Below are 19,299 nucleotides of genomic sequence, written 5' to 3'. Positions count from 1 at the left end.
TTGAAAATAATTTTTTAAAAATATCCTCATATTTAACCTTTATAGAATTTATGAGAACATTTTGCAGCTGAAACAGAATGATTTTTCTGGATATCTTGGACAATGTCTGTGTAGGAGAAATTTTAGTGACCAAAACTGAGATATGAATAGAAAGCAACACTTAATTATAAGTTTCCATTATGTTCAAACTGAACATCTGAATCAACTGTTTCAAGTTGATTTAATTTGAAAACCATTAATTAGAATTCCACTTCATATGTTCATTTAATTTACTGAGACTCATTTGCAACTGAAGTCACAATTGATGGTTTATACTCAAACTAGGATGGATGTTCTAGTTTACAGGAAGCTCCCAGCAAAAATAACCAAACAAATCAGGGAAATTCTGTTTGAAGCAGGATCAGTGGTTCATTCTTTTAATCATATATTTGTTTTATAATTTAGCTTCTTAGAAGAGCAGGAGTCTTAATTTATTAGGCATGCTGTTAATAAGATTGGTAAGTAGTGTTTGGGTAGCATGTAGCAGCAATCTTGATAAATTCTGGAATGTCAGATGCTACATTTAAATTGTCCCATACAGTCATTTAAATATTGTTTCAGCTAAATGCATTGTGCCACTCATTCAAAAGAATGAATTCAATAAACAAACAATTGAATATGAAGTTTCTTTAATCCCTGAGGGAAATGGGCAGTTCAAAAATGTGAAAAACTAAAACAGTTGAGAAAAATCAGTTTGAAATAGTACTATTTGCAATACAGGCTTATTGTGGAAAACTGTCCTGTTAATTTCAGGGTGAAATCTTAAGTAACATCATTAAACAGCAGTGAAGTTTTATTAAGAAAAGTAGCATTTTTACATCACTAGGTTTTCTTGGGAAAGTACATCTCACACTTTATATATTTAGTAATTCATTTTCTTCATAGATTTAATCTGTTTTATAAAACCAAAAACTTTTTTTCCAGTATGAGCTAGGATCCCACTCCAGAATTTATCAAGATTGCTGCTACATGCTACCCAAACACTACTTACCAATCTTATTAACAGCATGCCTAATAAATTAAGACTCCTGCTCTTCTAAGAAGCTAAATTATAAAACAAATATATGATTAAAAGAATGAACCACTGATCCTGCTTCAAACAGAATTTCCCTGATTTGTTTGGTTATTTTTGCTGGGAGCTTCCTGTAAACTAGAACATCCATCCTAGTTTGAGTATAAACCATCAATTGTGACTTCAGTTGCAGGCGGCTTTCAAGATTAGGAATCAATTTTCAGCCCATTAGGAAAGCAAATCTACCTGTCATCAAAACTACAGGTACTCTTGCTCAGCAATGGTAATTTCAACTAGATTTCAGTATTAAGCAATGCAGACTTAAAGTATATCACGTGAGCGCATTGCTTAGTCACAGCAGTCCCTGGGGTCCCTGTTCTGTCATTTGGGGACATTAAAGAATTTTGTGTGATTCCACATTGTGACCTGCTGGCTTCCCACAAACAAAATGAATGTGGAAGTCGACTGGTAGTTGCAAATCCAAGGTGGCTGTCAAGCTGGCCAGTGAGTAGGTGTTACAAAGTGAGGTCAAGAGGGCTGTTGTGGTGAATATGCACTGGCTGGAGAGAGGGAGCTGTGGGGCTATGCAAGTGTGTGCAGGCTGAAGAAAGGGTGCTGCGGTATGAGTGCTCCATGAAATAGGAGATCCTGGGAACTGGTATGCCATAGTGGGACTCCTTGGCCAAAAAGGTAGTAGGAATATTATATAACTCCAGAGTAAACCAGATAGAAAAAGGGTGTTGGTATTTACCTGATACGCCTCTTCTCATAGTGGGGGGAGGAGTATCCAGAATGGGTTGGCCTTGTCCTCTCATGATTGGATTGAGTCAGATAAGCTCTTGGGCAACGCCCTCTGGCACCAGGTATTCCCCAGTTTTATTGATGAAGAGCTCAATCCGACTTGTTGCACCATTCACTCCAGACTCTTAATTCAGTTCTTAGCTTTTATTGTCTTCAACATCAATATTTATTTAACTACATAAACAATGAACATAACACTTAGTTGTACAAACATAGTCAGGGAGGGACTGGATACTCCTCCCCCCACTATGAGGAGAGACGTATCAGGTAAGTACCAACACCCTTTCTCCATAGTGAGGGGGGAGGAGTATCCAGAATGGGACGTACCCTGAGGCCCCATGTCCACCACTCATGCCTGTTGAGGCATGGGCCCTGCCCTGTGAACCGCCTGCAATACCCTGCGGCCAAACGAGGCTTCTGCCGAGGAAAGGAGTCCAGCTTATAGTTCCTAACAAAGGGAGAGGGGGAAGCCTACGTGGCTGCCGTGCAGATTTCAGCCAGGGATGCTTGCGTGGCCCAGGCCGTGGATGCGCTCCGCATGGAGTGAGCTGTGATATGATTTGGTGTCTGTAAGCCCTGCGACTGGTATGCAGTGGCAATGCAGGTTCGCAACCACCTGCCTATAGTGGTGGAAGTTGCCTTGTTACCCAGGGACCCTGGTTGGAAGGAGACAAACAAAGCTTCGGATTTCCTGTTTGGCCTGGTTCTCCTGAGGTAAATCCTCAGAGCCCTCCTCACGTCCAGAGTGTGCCACTTCCTCTCCAATGGGTGAGAAGCGTCTGGACAGAAGTTGGGCAAAACCAGTTCCTGGGCTCAATGGAAGCAGGAGCACACCTTGGGGATGAAGGACGGATCCAGCCATAAAACCACCCTGTCTTGGTGGAAGATGCAGAGATCCTCCCTGGTGGACAGCGCTTGTAGTTCGGATATCCGCCTGGCGGAGCTTATGGCCACCAGGAACGCCACCTTCAGAGTCAGGAACCTAAGGGAAACTGTTCGTAATGGCTCAAAGGGAGCGCCTGTTAAGAGCATCCAATAACCTGTGTAAGTCCAAGGAAGGGTACCTGTGTACCCTGGGTGGTTTAAGATTGGAAGCCCCCTTAAGGAATTGCCTGACCATGGGGTGGTGAGTCAAACTCTGGTTTCTGCCACACAGGAGAACTGATGAGATGGCTGAAACCTGTCTCCTAATTGTGTTAGGAGCTAACCCTCTGTCCAGGCCCGCCTGGAGGAAGTCCAGAACCTGTGGCACCGTAGCTTGGATAGGATTGTACCCCCGGGAGTTACGCCAAGAGTCAAAGGCCCGCCACATGGAGCCGTAGATGCGCTCTGGATAGTCCGTATCACTCTGGGGGAGAAGAGGTCTTTTCTCAGGATGCTCCGCTCAATCGCCAAGTGGTCAACTGGAGCCATTGAGGATCTGGGTGCTCCAGCGACCCCTGGCTGAGGGATATCCTCTCTTGGAGGATTCTCCAGGGCCTCTCCACAGACAGAGACTGGAGATCCACGGTCTCCGGGCCAGTGAGGGGCCAACAGAACCACCTCCGCCCCCTCCTGAAGGACCTTCCGTATGACCCTGGGGATCAGGGGCAAGGGAGGAAAGGCGTACAGAAGACCCCTGGGCCATGGACTCCACAGAGTGTCCGTCCCTTCTGCCCCCCATGTCTGGTACCTGGAGAAGAACCTGGAGCTGGGTGTTGAGGGGAGTGGCGAACAGGTCAACCTCCGGGCGCCCAAAGCGCTCGGCCACCTCCTCGAAGATCGCCGGCTGCAGCCTCCACTCTGAATTGTCCACTTCGGCCCGGCTGAGCCAGTCGGCTCTGGTGTTGTCCACCCCCGCTATGTGTTCTGCCCTCAAAGACCGGAGGTTCCTTTCGGCCCACTGCCCCAGACGTTTGGCCTCCTTCATGAGGGCCCTTGATCTGCCCCCCCTGCCTATTTATGTGGGCCTTAGTGGTGATATTGTCTGTGAGGACTAATATGTGCTGGCCCATGACCGAGCTCTGGAAATGTAACAGGGCCAGGCGGGCTGCCCTGAGCTCCAACCAGTTTATGTTGTGAGTCCCCTCCACCTGAGTCCCCTGTCCTTGTGCCATCTGAGCCAGCAGATGGGCACCCCACCCACTCAGACTGGCGTCCGTTGTTACCGTCAAGCGGTCTGGTGTCCAGAAGGCTTCGCCCTTCGTGATCGCTGGGGACACCCACCAAGTCAGGGAGCGGGAGACCTCTGCAGGGAGAGGTACCTTGGTCTGTGAACAGCTAGTGCGCCTTCACTGGAACGGCAAGAGGAACCATTGGAGGTCTCTGGTGTGGAGGCGAGCCCACGGGACGATGTCAATGGTGGAGACCATAGTGCCCAGCAGTTTAGACAGAGTGGCTAAGGACACCTTGTGCTTCCTGGCTACCGAGGAGGCTAGCTGCCTCAACGCTATCTGCCTGTCAGGCGACAGAAAAACCATGCCTGTCTGGGTGTCTATTCTGGCTCCTAGGTGGATCAGACTGGTAGAGGGCTGGAGGTGACTCTTGGCTAGATTTACCATAAACCCGTGATTCTTCAGGCATCCCTAAAGGAAGATGACTGCAATAGCAGGTCATCCAGGTAACATTGGATGCGCATCGGGACCTGCCTCAGGTGCACTGCCAGCGTTGCCTTTACCGTAGTTAATACCCTCGGGGTTGAAGACAGCCCGAAGGGGAGGGCCTGGTACTGATAGTGGTGTCCCATGTAGCAAAACCTGAGATATCTGCAGTGATCCTGGGCAATGGGAATGTGCAGGTAGGCCTCTGTGAGGTCTATAGAGGTGAGAAAGTCTCCCTGCCTAACCCCCTCCAAGATAAAGTGCAGAGAGTGCATCTTGAACCTCCTATAACGAATGGAACGGTTCAGGCATTTCAGATCAAGGATCGCTCTCCAGCCCCCTGAGGCCTTGGGGATGACAAAAAGAATGGAGTAGTGCCCCTGGCCCTGTTGCTTTGGAGGCACCGGCTTGATCGCCCTGATCTCTAACAGGTGTTGGATGGCCTCCTGCATCAGCAACTTCCGGGTCAGCTTCTTTGAAACCGGGCATATCCGGAAGAAGTTCGGGGGACTGGAAAGAAATTCGAGTGAAAGGCCATGCCTGATGGTCTTCTGCATCCACCTGTCAGAGGAGGTGAGGTCCCAGTGATTGGCGAAGTGTGCTAAGCATCCCCCAATGGGGAGAGTGCTGGGCCTGGATTTAATTTTTGCGGAAGGAGCGCCCCTCTCCGCCCCCTCGAAAGGGCCGCTTCTGCTGCCTGCTTCTCTGCTGTCTGTCTGAGTACCTCTGCCTAGCAGGGAATCCCCCTGGTACTGCCTGTTTCCAGAGAACCCTGCCTCTGACCCCCTGAAGCAATCCTGACCCCAAAAGCAGGAACCAGAGTCCTGACCCCGGGAGTAGGAGCGTCTGGGTATGGAGTCGTCCTGAAGCTGCCTTTTTTCTGGGTGTTGACCAGGACCTTCCTCTTGTCCTTGTTCTCAATCAGGAACGGGTCCAGAGCCGAGTCAAAGAGGGAGTCCCCTGTGAAGGGGGCTGAAGCCAGGCGCCACTTGTGACAAACCTCCGCCTGCCACTGCTGTAGCTACAGCAGCCTGTGTGATGCCACCGACGACGCGATCGCCCTGGAAGCAAATCTGGCTGCAGCTAAGGTGGCATCCGAAGAAAACTGGATGGCTGCCACCAGCTTGTTGATGTCCTGATGTGACTGGACATCTGCTATGGGGGTGCGTTGCTGTAGCTCCTGCAGCCACAGCAAGGATGATCTGTTGATGAAGGAGGCTGTGGTGGTTGCTTTCACAGCCCAGGCCGCTGTTTGATGACCCCTCTGCAAGGTGTGGTCCGCCTTCTTGTCTTCCTCTGGCTCCCCGGGCATGTTGGTGGATGTATGAAGAGCCACGACCGGAGGATCTATGGAGAGCTGCGCCAGCAGCTTAGCCAGCTCTTGGTCTACATTGAAGAACACCCTGTCTGAAGAGGAGGGTGAGGGACCAGTTGTAGGAGATGTCCATTGGCGCCTTACCAGATCAAGGAAGGTCTTGGGTGTAGGGACCGTGTCCGCCTCGATGGCCTGCTCATCGAAGATGTTCTCTGCTGAGAAGCCCTGGCATTGAGGTGGGACCTCTGCTGCCCTGCTGCCTAGCTTGACTGTTTTCTTGGCCTTGAAGAGCAGGGACTTAAACAGTGAGGGCTGGGACAACCCGGTGAATGTAAGTTTAGTGGGAGGCATGCCTAAGTCCTCTGACAGCTTGTCCTCCCTGATCTCGCCTTCCTCACTTTCCATGTCGCTATCCTCCTGGATGAATCTGAGGAGCTGGGGATCTCTTCCTCCTGGGCTTCTGGGTATTCAGGAGCCCTGGAGGGAGGGAGAGCCCCCTGTGGCTGTTGGAATGCCGCTGCCATGCATTGCTGAAATGCCTGCATCATTATCTCCTGAAAGTTGGGAGCCCCTGTGGAAGGTGTCTGGCTGGAGCCCATGTCCCCCTGAGCAGGGGGAATGCCCAAGAGGGGAAGTCCAGTAGGCAAGGCTTCCCCCACAGCAGGAGTAGTAGGGGATTGCCACCCCTGAGTAGCGCCCCAAAGTCCTGAGGTGTCTATAAGGATCCTTGCTGGCAGGGCTAGATTCTCCACTGTGCCTCCACTGGATAAGGGAGTACCTGGAATTTTCCCCCCTTTGCCTGATGGCTGCCAGCCTTCTTGCAGAGCCTCTCCAAGGTCTTATGGCTTCTCCTCTCATACTTAGAGGGCTTGGAAGGCTTGTGACCCCCCCCCTTCTTCTGGATCTGCCCTGGGGGAGTGGTGTTTGCTCTTACACTTAGCCTTTCCATTTCTCCCCCCCCCCTTGGGCAGTCTCTGGGGAAGCTACTGACCTGGATCCTTGCTGTTCTGCCCCTGTGGTGGGGCTGCAGTCCATGCTTGCAGCTGCCTGGGTTTCTTCTTCCTGGTACCTGCTGGGCACTGCCATCTTGGACCACCTGGGTCCTCCCGGCTTCAAAATGGTGCCGTGCGGCTGGCAAAAGGGGTGCGAAATTCAAAAGTACTTGCAGAGCGGCTTGTGCTCCAGGGAGCTGCCGCGTGCCCTCTCAGCCGGATTCTCTTCCTCCTGCCTCTTCTCTGATGCCACTGTGGCCTGGAAAGGCTTCTTCGGCTTCCTCATGATCCTCTGGCCACGTGGAGGCAGCGCGAGCGCTCTGGGGCATTTGGGAAGCCCCAGTTTGTCGCTCAACCCCTGAGGGGAGTGACGGAGCACTCCAGCGACTTACAACCTTCCGTGGATGGGCTTGCCTCCAGGAGGCTTGTGCCCTCTCCTCCTGCTGCCCGGCCAAGGTCCTCACTGAGTGTCCCCGGATTCACTCAGTGGCCAGGGTAGCATGCCGCCCCAGGGGGGCTGGTGGCCAGTCCCGTTCCTGTAGGAGGAGGCTGTGCGCGGTGCAGGGAGGCAAGATTTGATGGGTCCAAATGAATTCTCTTTAAATCCTAGTAAATTGCTGGAGATCCAGAATGTGCAACCTCTCACGATCAGACGAGTCAGTAAAACTGGGGAATACCTGGTGCCAGGGGGCGTTGCCCAGAGAGCTTATCTGACTCAATCCAATCATGAGAGGACAAGGTCAACCCATTCTGGATACTTCTCCCCCCTCACTATAGAGAACACAATTAGATGAGCTATATCTATTTTATCATAAGGTTACATTAATAGAATTTTACAAGTCTGAAAGTACAAAATGTCCCGCTGCTATTTATAACTGCTTGATCCACTAGGGCAGGTCCTTTCTAAGTTTCCTTTTCTGATTGTTAACCAATGGGGGAATCCTGCCTTTCTTGCTTTATTGTTTCTTTAGGCAATACCTCTTCCCCTCTTTCCCCCAGGTCATTCCCAAAACCCAATAATAAGTAGTTGCAATCTTACCCATTGGCTTTGCTTGTGAAGGGAAGGCTGCAAATGGTGATCATATGACTACAAAACCAGAGTGAGATAGCATTTCACAGCCTTCTCTGAGCAGTTTACAGAGTCAGCATATTGCCACCAACAATCTGGGTCCTCATTTTACCAACCTCAGAAGGATGAAAGGCTGAGTCAATCTTGAGCCGGTGAGAACTGAACTGCCAAACTGCAGGCAGCCAGCAGAAGTAGCCTGCAGTACTGCATTCTAACCACTGCACTACCACGGCTCATGGTCCTTAATCAAGGACTCCTGTAGTGTTTTCTAACGTAGTACCTCAGACAGTGTTATTACAGTTGCTAGCTCCATTTCACTACAAAAAATACCTGCCATCAATTGCTATTATGCATTGTGGCAAGTCCCCCCCACCCCAGGTGTTGTCAGTCAGTGCCTCCCAAGGCATTTTGTTGTGGTTTGCCAGGTTGCCGATCACCTTCTGATCAAATGTCCACTTCTAAATCTTCCCTCCTCACTTTCTTTCACTGATAAAAGGTTGGGTTTTTTTTTACCAAATTGCCTCTTTTTAAAAACTAAGTAAAATGGGCATCACTTCCTTCCCCTACCATTATAAGGGGATGGAGGCATTCCTAGAAAGGATGAGTGGAGAATGCCAGGAAGGTAAGAGGTATAAAGCAAGCAGGTTTAAGGTATTCAGGAATTGCTTACAGTATTGTCTGATATCATAAAAGAAGATACAGAAGAAAAACAGATTTTATAGGATAAAATGAAGACTGAGGCTGATATGAATGTGAATTACGATTTTTTAAAAATAATCAGATTACAAAAAGATGCTATAGATCTGAAAATGGATTTTAAAATGCCAGAATATAAGAGTGATATGAAAAAAGATACCATAATGAACTTACAAATGAAACCACTTGATGCCTTAATAATTCAAGGAAATATAAACAATAAGAATTTGGGAAGCCCTCTAACTTCAGACGTGAAAAAAGGATGTGTTAATCAAATGAAGCTGTTCCTAAGAGACAAAGGGAAAATAGTAAGAAAAAAGCTTGTGGGACATTATTTGATGGGATTAAGGATCAATAAAATAAAGATAAGAAATAAAAGTGGATTGTTTCATCAAGTTTCTAACAGCTATTAATGGACATTGACCATGATTGAACAATGAGACTTTAAAGATCTGTTTATAAATGACAAAAGATTTCTTGGAGAAAGTGTTAAATTGGAATACAAAATGGATTTATTAGATTCAGGTTAAAATATGTTAGTATTTCTGATAGCGCTTAACTGTTGGCTCTGGTAAAAACTCAATGATGAGCTTTTATAATTTGGTTATTAATGAGATATGGGAAGAAAAATATTTTTAATGAAATGTTAGAGAAGAGTTAAGTTACTGAAGTTGTTTATGTTTCTCTGGAGGTGGCATGTTTTTTCTTATTTCTTATTTTCTATCTTTTTGCACTCCTTTTTTACTTTTTATATTTTTCTAAGTTTTATTAGTCTTATCTTTGTATTTCTAAAACTAGTAAAATTTATATTTTTATAAAAATATAAAATAATTGACAAGATAGCCTTAGATGATCAAGTCAGGTAGCACTGAACATAATACTAAAAACAAGCTGACGATCTTGTATTAATGTGTTTATGATGTGACTATATTAAAACCATTTAGAATGTCTAGTTGTTGATTTTGCTATACAGGAAAAGAAAATCTGAAGGTGCAAACAAAATTACAGTGGGAACACAAAACTGAACTTGGGTAAGTTTAACACAGTGAAAGATGAAATGAATTGATTGCACATTGACATTTTAGGCATCAGGAAATTGAAATGACTGAATATTAATTAGACTTCACAGACAATCGTTAAATATCACAATTATCTGTGTTTATGCTCAATATTAGTACAGGAGAACAAGTTGATGTTTTATGGTCAAGTTGAACTTGACCAATGGGAAAAAAACGTGCTGCTTGTGATTTGGAAAGTGCACTGCCAAAGTTGGAAATACTAAGAAAAAATGTAGTTGGACTTTATTAGCTTAGGGAATTAAAATGAAGCAGAACAGGTTATCAATTTAGCCATTCAATTATTTCTTCATTTCTAACACAGTTTTTCAACAACCAAAATGATGTCTATATGCTTTGACATCACCAGATGGCATGCAGAGAAATAAAACTGACTTTATTGTTGGTACAAAGAGAGGGAAAAATACAATTATAACCGCATATACATAGTCAGGGTATGACATTAGAAAAGATCACAAACTGTCCATTTGCAAGTTCCAAATTAAGCTAAAAAAGAAAGCCTATCAGTTTTCATATCATCTTGATCATGTACCTACCATTTTCAAGAACACCAGAAAGTGTGTTCTGGAAATGAAGAACCTTGGTGATAGGAAACAAAAAATTTCAAAAATTAACTTATAAAAAAAATTCAAAAAGCTGTCAGAAGTGACAAGAAGCAGTAATTACAACATATGTAGAGACACTGAAGATGGAAACAAAGGAAAGTCTTTTAAAAAATCTCTAAACTCAGAAAGGGGTCCCAATCTTGAACTTGTATGCTAAAAGACAATGGATAGGCAGTAACTGATCCCAGTAGGTCAAACGTAGGAGTATAACTGAGATTCTGCAAAGTAGAAATGTCCATACCCAAAATAACTTAGAACTTCTGCTTCCAGAACCAGTACAGAAGATGAAATCAGAACAATAGCCAAATTATTACCAAGACAGAAGGCTATAGCAATTGAAGGAATAACTACAGAAATATGGCAAACAACAGAGTAAGTATCTGTAACTGTTCTAACCAAACTATGGCGCCCATTTTGGAGGATGGACACAGTAGCCAAAAGAATAGAAAAAGTCAGCCCATGTACCAATACTAAACACGAGACTTTGAGTGTGGAAACTCAAATAATATATTTAATTTCACATGTAGAACCTTGCATAAAAAAGAGATGCCAAATGTTCAAATTGGCTTTCCAAAAGCCAAAGAACATGAGAAAAGTGAAAGAATACCAAAAAACTAATATGTGCTTTGCTGGTTACAGAAAGGCTTTTGATTGTTCCAACTATACCAAACTGTGGCATGTGCTTAGAAAAATGGGAATTTCAAAACAACTCAATGTGCTTATTCAAAGTCTATATACACAGATAAGAAAGCGACAGTCCGTACATGGTAAAGAAGTGAGATGAGACTATATTTTTATTTATTTAACCTATGTACTGAATATATAATGAAGGAAATTGGGAATGGAAATATATAATTTTACCTATTTTGAGCATAGTTTTAAAACTAAGGGACGAGGAATTATTAACCTGCACAATGCTGATGACACTGCTGTTAGACAAAAATCTAAATGATTGCAATGATTGGTAATGAAAGTCAAGGAGCATAGTGGGAAAGATAGAAATAAATTTAAATATAAAGACCAAACTAATGACAACAGAGATAACAAGTCTTAGAATTGACAATGAAGATATTGAAATGGTGGATAGCTTTAAGGTTCATCTACAAGCAGTAAAGAAACCAAGAAATAAAAACAGATTAGCATTTGGTAAAAAAGAAACAAAGGCCTTAGGAAAAGGTATTCTGACAGACTACACCTGGGTTGGTGAACCTATGGCACACAAGCGTTGCCCTGTCAGCTGGTCAGCTGAATTCAGCCTTCTTTTGAGGCCATTTTTCACCCTCCTCTGGCTCCAGACACTTTATAGGAGCCTGGGGAGGGAGAAAACAGACCCCCCGGAGGCTTCAGGAGCTCATAGGGCCGGTTTTAGCCCTTCGGAGCCTTCAGGGGCCTTCCAGATGCTTCCCTGAAGGCTCTGGAGGGCAAAAAACGGAAGTCCGGTTTTGCCCTGGAAGGCCCCTGAAGGCTAAAAATGGCCCTACAGACAAACCAGACTTCTGGCTTGTTCATAGGGCGGGTTTTTTAGAGAAGTTCCTGAAGCTTCCGGAGAGCCTCCCGGGAGGGGGGGGCGCTGTTTTCACCCTCCCCAGAGTCCTATTAAGCCTCTGGAGCCTGGGAAGGGCAAAAAAAAAAAGAAGCCAAAAATGGGGGGGGGGGCGCTGGTCATGCACACATGCGCACTGGGGTCGTGTGCATTGCATTATGGGTGTGGCACATCCGCCCACGACCCCCCCCCTGCACTTGGCACACGAGCCAAAAAAGTTTGCCATCACTGGCCCACACAGACATCAGAAAAGTACAGACAATGGTTCTCCCTGTAATGCCTTATGGAAGCAAAAGCTGGAACTAAAGATCAGGCTAGAAAGAGTATTGACAATTTGAGCTTGGATGTTGGAGAAGACAACTGAGAATACCATGAAAACAAGAAAACAAACAAATGGATTACTGAACAAATCAAATGTTTCGGTACTGTTAAGGTACAAATAACCAGACTTGAAATATCTTGCTTTGGACGCATTATGCAAAGACCCAGGTCTCTGGATACATCTATGATGCTTGGAAAGATGAAAGATGACCACCAGCAAAATGGATGGACTTACAGTGATGGATGAACTGATGGAAAACCTGAAACACCAGGTTGTTTCTCCTGGAGAAAATCTATCTATACTACATTGTTGCTGAGAATAGATATTAACTTGATGACAGGCAATTAATGAAAAACATTGAAACGAGTTTTGTCAGTTTCCCATTCCAGTCCATGTGAAAGGAGGATAAAACAGAGTTTTCATTTTTTAAACTGGTGCACTTTTGAATGCAACAGGTACTGAAGTAGTATATAACTGAACAGGAAGTGCCTCATATAAATGCTCTAGCAACAGACCACATGTTCTTAAAACTCAGGAAAGGGAAGTGAATATTTGCTTTTCCACGTAGGTGAGCAGGTAAAGAAACAGAAGAACCTACACATCTGATCCTAAACACCAACCTTTGGATTATTGTTGTATTTAAACTGGGCCAAACAATCTATTTTATAATCCAATCTAGGTATAGCTGATCCATTTTAAGAAATGTTTAAACTGATGCTATCTGTCTAACAGAATAACTCCCCTATGGGAGAAAACCACAAGCAAAGACATAATTCTTAGTTTCTAATATTATTACTTTGTGTATAATGAATCTAAAAGCTTGATTGTTCTGTGAGAATGAACTCAAAAATAAAGTAGACAACAATGTGCACTACAGGTAATCCTCGACTTACAATAGTTCATTTAGTGACTGTTCAAAGTTACAACAGTACTGAAAAGTGATTTAAAACTGTTTTTCATACTTACAGGCACTGTAGCACCTCCATGATCACAAAATCAAAATTCAGATGCTTGGCAACTGACTTGTATTTATGATAATTGCCATGTCCCGGTGGTCATATGATTACCTTTTGCAACTTTCTGACCAGTGAAGTCAATGGGAAGCCAGAGTCACTTAACAACCATGTTACTAATCTAACAACTGCAGTGATTCACTTAAAAACTGTACCAAGAAAAGTCATAAAATGGGGCAAAACTCATTTAACTGTTCTCACTTAGCAACAGAAATTTGGAACTCAATTGTGATTGTAAGTCAAGGACTACCTGTACTAGACAACCTACCATCGCCTGATTTAAATATATTTATTTGGAAACCACATATGGCCACCTATCTTATACATGATAATCCTAAATGGCTCATAACAATGTTCTATAAAAAAAATAAACAAACAATAAATCTAAATCCACAACAGTCTTTCCAAGTGTACTTGAAATATAAATAATCTGATAATCTGACTGAATGAAATAATCGCCTGACTCCTAGCAACTCGTTAGTTAACAAATTACTAAACATATTAAAACAATAATACAAAACAGAAAAGAACGAAGATGGCAGAGATAGTAAACCCAGATGCAGCAAATACGACTTCAAGCACACTTACCAAAGGCCTAGGTGAAGAGCCGGATCTTTTGAGGCCTTTTGAAACACCAGGAGAGTGGAGTCAACCTTATTCTAGAGGGAAGGGGCTACAGTAGGTATGTGCTTCTAGGAACCTGAGAGATGGAATTATTATTTATTTGTGTCCCGCCTTTATTATTTTTAACTGAAATAATCCAGAACAGCCAGACCAGATCAACTGGGCAGATATTATGGGAGACAGGTTGCTCTTCAAGTAACCATGCCCTATGAAATGTAGGGCCTTATAGGTAGTGAGCAGCACCTTGAATCAAAACTGGAAGCAAACTGGCAACCAGTGTAGCTCACAAAGCAGAGGTGTTATATAAGCATACCAAACAATGCCCATCATTAACCATGCCACCGTATTCTGTATGAGTTGAAGCTTCTGGGTGGTCACATGTACATTGCAGTAGTTAAGCTGTGAGGTAACTAGAGCATGAATGACCATCTCAAATATTTGTCAATATGGTGTAATACTATGCCTGCCTTTCAATGGTCCTTTAATAAAACAGCTTAGAACTGTGCAAAGATTTTCATCTGGCCCAGAGAAATTAAGTCACATGGAATGAACGGTATTATATTACTAATACAGATATATGGCCTTTTGTCAGACGTTTACATAAGGTAGATATTAATCTAGGAATTAGTGATACGGACAATTAATGATATGGTACGCACTTTCTGGATTTTAACAAAATAGAGCATTTTTTTAAAAATGAACATTATCTAATTTTGAAAGTTCAGTTTATATTTGATGAATTGGCCTTATTCACATTATGACAGTTGGCATATTAAGTCAGACACTTAATCTTATGAAGTTGTTTTTATATCACATTCAAGCAGAATTTATAAATACACCCGAAAATGTTCCTTTTGTGCACTCTAGCCACAAGACTATCTAAAAAAAAAATCCTAAATAAATCTTTTCATGATTTGTTGTTTAAACTGGAAAAATTGGCTTCTTCTCAAAAGCCAGAATTGGAAGGCATATTTGTTGTTTGTCTGACTATAACTACTATGTACATATGTATGTCCAAAAACTAATTGTTAATTTAAATGTTGAAATTGCATGTTGTAACCATTCTTGTATACTAATAGCTTTGTCAGATAATGTATATATTTGGGGGAAAAAAATACAAGAGTAAAATGTTTTGTCTTAGCAGCATGCAAAAATTTCAAAACTATAAACAAAATCGAGCTTAGTTTTTATAGTAACTTATTACTCACCTAAAACTCATTGAGCAGTATACACAAATTGCTTATCAAGCCATGTAGGCCCCTATTTTTCAGGCTCAAATTTTGGGGGGATGATTCTGATTATTTGAGAAGGATAACTGGCAAGTAGTACAATAACTAACATCTCAACGAAGGTGGCAGCTATATTATACTAGTATTGGTTATAGTTTTCAACAAATTTGTAATGGAATTCAAAAGTGTTTTCCTGAATTTTCAATAATGCATTGACCTTTTAAATAATTAAGCAGGGTAGCTACTTCCACTCACATAATGTGTGTGGATTGCTTTATTATCACCTAATGTATGATTATCTAAAGCAAATTTTCTATAATGTAAAAATGTCCAATCTCCCCCCACCAATTATTCAAGGTACAAAAAAAATACCAGTAAAAATACACTATTCTTAATTTACTTTTTTGTTGGCAATTTTTAAAATACAAATATAAATATTATACTATTAGATTTCGAGTAGAAAAACAGTGAACCAGTCTTCATATGCTCTTATCACTTTGCTGGCAGAGGTAGTAGAACTGTGGTTCAATTTCACATTTTACAGCATGGCAGTTAAAGATCTTGAAAACACTTTACTGTATGTTAATCCTCCATATACTTAAATATGTATGTTATTTCCTAAACTATTGACCTAGTGCAAAAATATAGTAATTTAAGAATCACAGATCTCTCCAAATTACTTGCAGAAAAAATTAATCAAAATAATTTAACTTTAGAAACTTCAGGTTCCCTGGTGATGGAGAATTTACCATTAAAAACAAAGTTATTTCTACATATTTATGGAGGACAACTTTATTTATAGTTCATATTTCTAAACTGCCCATCTCCCTCAAAGAGAGCTCTTTATGGTTTCCAATACCAGTGGGTTTACTATTAAGCTTCTGTAATATCTTTTCAGAAGTCATGATTCCAAGTAATAGTTCCCAGATATTCTACACTACTTAAAAGTAATTATTTAAGTTTAGATGTCTACAATATGTAAAAGTTATCCACAAAGATTAGAAAAAAATGTCAGAAGATAATTTCTTGATCCAACAGTATTTCCCGTGACTTATATTTCAATTGTTTCTAGAAGTATCATTACAGGGTCACATTAGTGGGGGAAATGAGCTTTTAAACAGCTGGTATGTCAACTATCAAAATAATTATAGGCAGAATTATTTTATTTTTTTTAAATACAGGCCTATGAATATATACCCACCAACCGTAGCAGAACCACTCCAATCAATTTTCATGAACAGAACAACCTACAGAGCTCTTTATCAATATGAAGTTATTTTTACACTGAAAAATACTACTTTTTCTAAATGCGTAAAAGATGCAGCATTACTATAGCTGACATTATTTCAGTATTTAACTAAACAGCCATTGATTTTGTATGTATCGCCCTCTCCTGAGCTTGTCGATCAGAAAGATTGGCAGTTCAGTGATTCGAATCCCTAGTACAGGTTTCCTGCATGAGCAGGGGGTTAGACTAGATGACCTCCAAGGTCCCTTCCAACTCTGTTACTGTTTACTGTCCTCCCAATAGCATTGTTTCCTCAGGGAAGTCTCAAAGGTACTTTTTCACTGGATTTTATTTTTGTTTGGAGATGTTTCGCTTCTCATCCATTATAAATATAAATCCTTCCATTCTCCACCATTTGGTCAGAACTGAAGAAAGCTATCTTGGATGAGAAGCGAAACATCTCCAAAGAAAAACAAAAACAGTCTAGTTGTTTTCAAAAAACACCTTTGGGACAACCATAACTTGGATGACTGAGATTCTCCATAGACATTTCCACACAGGGAACTGCTTATGAAATCCACACAAATTAGTTTGACATTCAAATTTAATATAGGAAAAATAGCTTTTCTGAGGAAACTTCATACAAATTCTACCTGGTTAACTTATTTTCCACATATGATTCTTAGCCAAATTTACAAATATGTAAAATTAAAGCTTCTTCTTCAAATACAAAATATTTTGAACCATTTTATTTGAAATAACATAAAACTGGGATGTTTGAGAACTAAGCTAATAGCTATGAACTACTGGGTAGTATCTACTATGTAGTAAATACATTGATGTAGTTATGTGTTATCTGAAGATTAGCTGTAGGGCCCCAAGTTTCTAGTAAAATGCAATGACCCCATTTGTTTTCTATCTAGACTAGGCACAAATGAGAACTTTTAAAAATACATTGAAAACCTTCAATATATCATCACACAATTGGAAAAAGACATTAAAATTATATTAAGTCATCTAGAAGTACCTAGCTTCTAAGAATATGTAAACATGAATATTGGGAAGTTACATATTTTACAATGAATATGTTAACCTTTAGCACAAACTCTAAACTAATATTCAAAATTCAAATGAACTTTTCAAAACTAAGATTTGTAATAAAAATCCTATGCATATTTATTCAGGAATTTAAGTCTTAATGTGCTCAACAGGACTTTATTCAGATCCATTAAGTCAAGGGTTCCCATATTTTTCTATACCCCGTACTCCTAGAACACCTCTAATATATTCTCACACCCCTTACAAAAAATAAAATAATTATATGCATATAATTATGCATATACACTATGATTTTGAAATTTCTAAACCCAAGCTTTTGCATCTCCTGGAATATTGTCTCATACTTCCAGAGGGTGGAAGCATCCCAAGTTGGGAACCCCTGAATTAAGTGAAGTTAGGACTGCATTCTTTCTTAGTTATAGCCTCTTGCCATCTCTACTTAACCTTAACTTACATGTTTTGTATCATGGTATCTCATTTTGAAAGGAAGATGGTATTATATCTGCACTCTTGTGTAAGATTTTGGAAATCTAAAAGTAACTTCCAATGTTACCAATCTCTAATCTTTGTAGCAACTCTGCAAGTTTATCAGTGTAAGACCTCACAAACTACATTAAGTTTGCACGTTTTAAAATAATGACTAGAGAACGCACAATGAAGACGAGATGTGAATAGGAAAACTCGGCTCATATTATGCACTTATAGCAACAGATCGTGACCGAAGAACCTCCGCTATAAGTATTCTCCGCCTCTTAAAGTAGGATGTGACTACTTAATCACGTCCTAAGGAAAAGGACAGGATGTTGGCTACTTGCTTGCTTCCCCCAGTTTCCTTCCAGACACTGGATTTCACCTCTCGTTTAGAGTGAAGGCCTTGCGGCTTTTATTGAGCTACACCTCGTAGCTTTAATCTAGCCTCTCCTCTTCCATTCACGACGTCCGCCTATTCCGGCTCTTTCACTCTCAAGCCCCTTCGCCGCCAGTTAACAGCAGCAGCAGCAGCCCTCGCGGCCTAAAAATGGCGGAAACGGCTGGGATCTTCCGACGTACTGGGCGCTTCCACGCTATTCCCCAATTTTCTTGATGTGAAACACTCACAAAAAACAGCCGCTCACGGAGTTTTATACCGTGGGGCTTCGACGTCCCGAACAATCTTATCCCGGAAGCTGCCGCCTCACGAGCCGTCTCTGCCACAATCCGCCATCTTCCCCAGCAGCTACTGGAGACGGTGCACATGATGGACGTCATCAGGTACACCAACCAAAAGTAGGCGGGCAGAGGTAAGACTTCAGGATACGCATGCGCCCTTTGATAGAAGCTCGTTACGCCATTTTTTTGCGACTACCATGGAGTGGTGCGATAGCGGCTTCCGGCTAGCTTTCCGGAAAGGGAAGTGTTAATGTAAACTAAAAAACGGAAAGGGGAAACAATATAGGCTTGTAGTTTCAAAAAGTCACAATTCCAGATGGGTAAGAATATACTTATGGTTGAATGTCAATTCATCACTGGCCAACAAAAGAAGTAACAAAAGTGTCAAGCATAAAACGAGATGCTTACATGGAAGAGGCTAAAAGTATTTACGGGAAAATTAATCGTTATATTACTACCTCAAAGTAAGAATCAGCCATTATGTTTAATGTTTCACAAAACATTTAATATTGAGTAGGGACACCATTATTAAAATTATATTCATTGCTGCAAGGAGGTTCTGTGTTAAATAGTATCTGCTCTTACTATAAGTGTTACTTGTGACACTTTGAGAAAGTCATTGAAACAATTCGTTTACAGCCTGCCTTGGGAAGTAGTATGGAAGATGGAAAAATAAAATTTAAGTCAATTTGTTGTAATGTGTAAGATAACAAATATCTGCATTTCTGCTTAAAGCAAATAATTTCTATTAACTAAGAAGTGATATGAACAAATAAATCATCCACTAAACTTGATCCTTTAATAATGTGGAGTATTGCTTTCCAATCTTCAGTTTTTAAAAAGCTAGAAACACTTAATTATTTCAAATGCATGTGAATTCAAAATATAGCAATGCATATATAGTAAATATTTAATACAGAAGTCCTTACAACAGTTCGTTTAGTGCAT

General features: G+C 41.8%; 1 protein-coding gene across 4 annotated transcripts in view; it reads right to left on the bottom strand.

The window, feature by feature from the left end:
* Nucleotides 1–18,440, bottom strand: part of WDR33 (WD repeat domain 33) — a 75,466-nt gene extending 57,026 nt beyond the window's left edge. For 2 of the 4 annotated variants that reach the window (XM_032225888.1, XM_032225887.1), the window contains exon 1: nt 18,301–18,440. The gene's annotated coding sequence lies outside the window, so the exon portion shown is untranslated. The other 2 variants (XM_032225889.1, XM_032225890.1) reach the window with 2 other exon arrangements.
* Between the last annotated feature and the right edge of the window lie 859 nt (nt 18,441–19,299).

This window comes from Thamnophis elegans, chromosome 10 (assembly GCF_009769535.1).
Source record: "Thamnophis elegans isolate rThaEle1 chromosome 10, rThaEle1.pri, whole genome shotgun sequence".
NCBI classification, from domain to species: domain Eukaryota; kingdom Metazoa; phylum Chordata; class Lepidosauria; order Squamata; family Colubridae; genus Thamnophis; species Thamnophis elegans.
The sequence above is the reverse complement of the archived record's forward strand: the minus strand, read 5'-3'. Positions and strand labels throughout refer to the sequence as shown.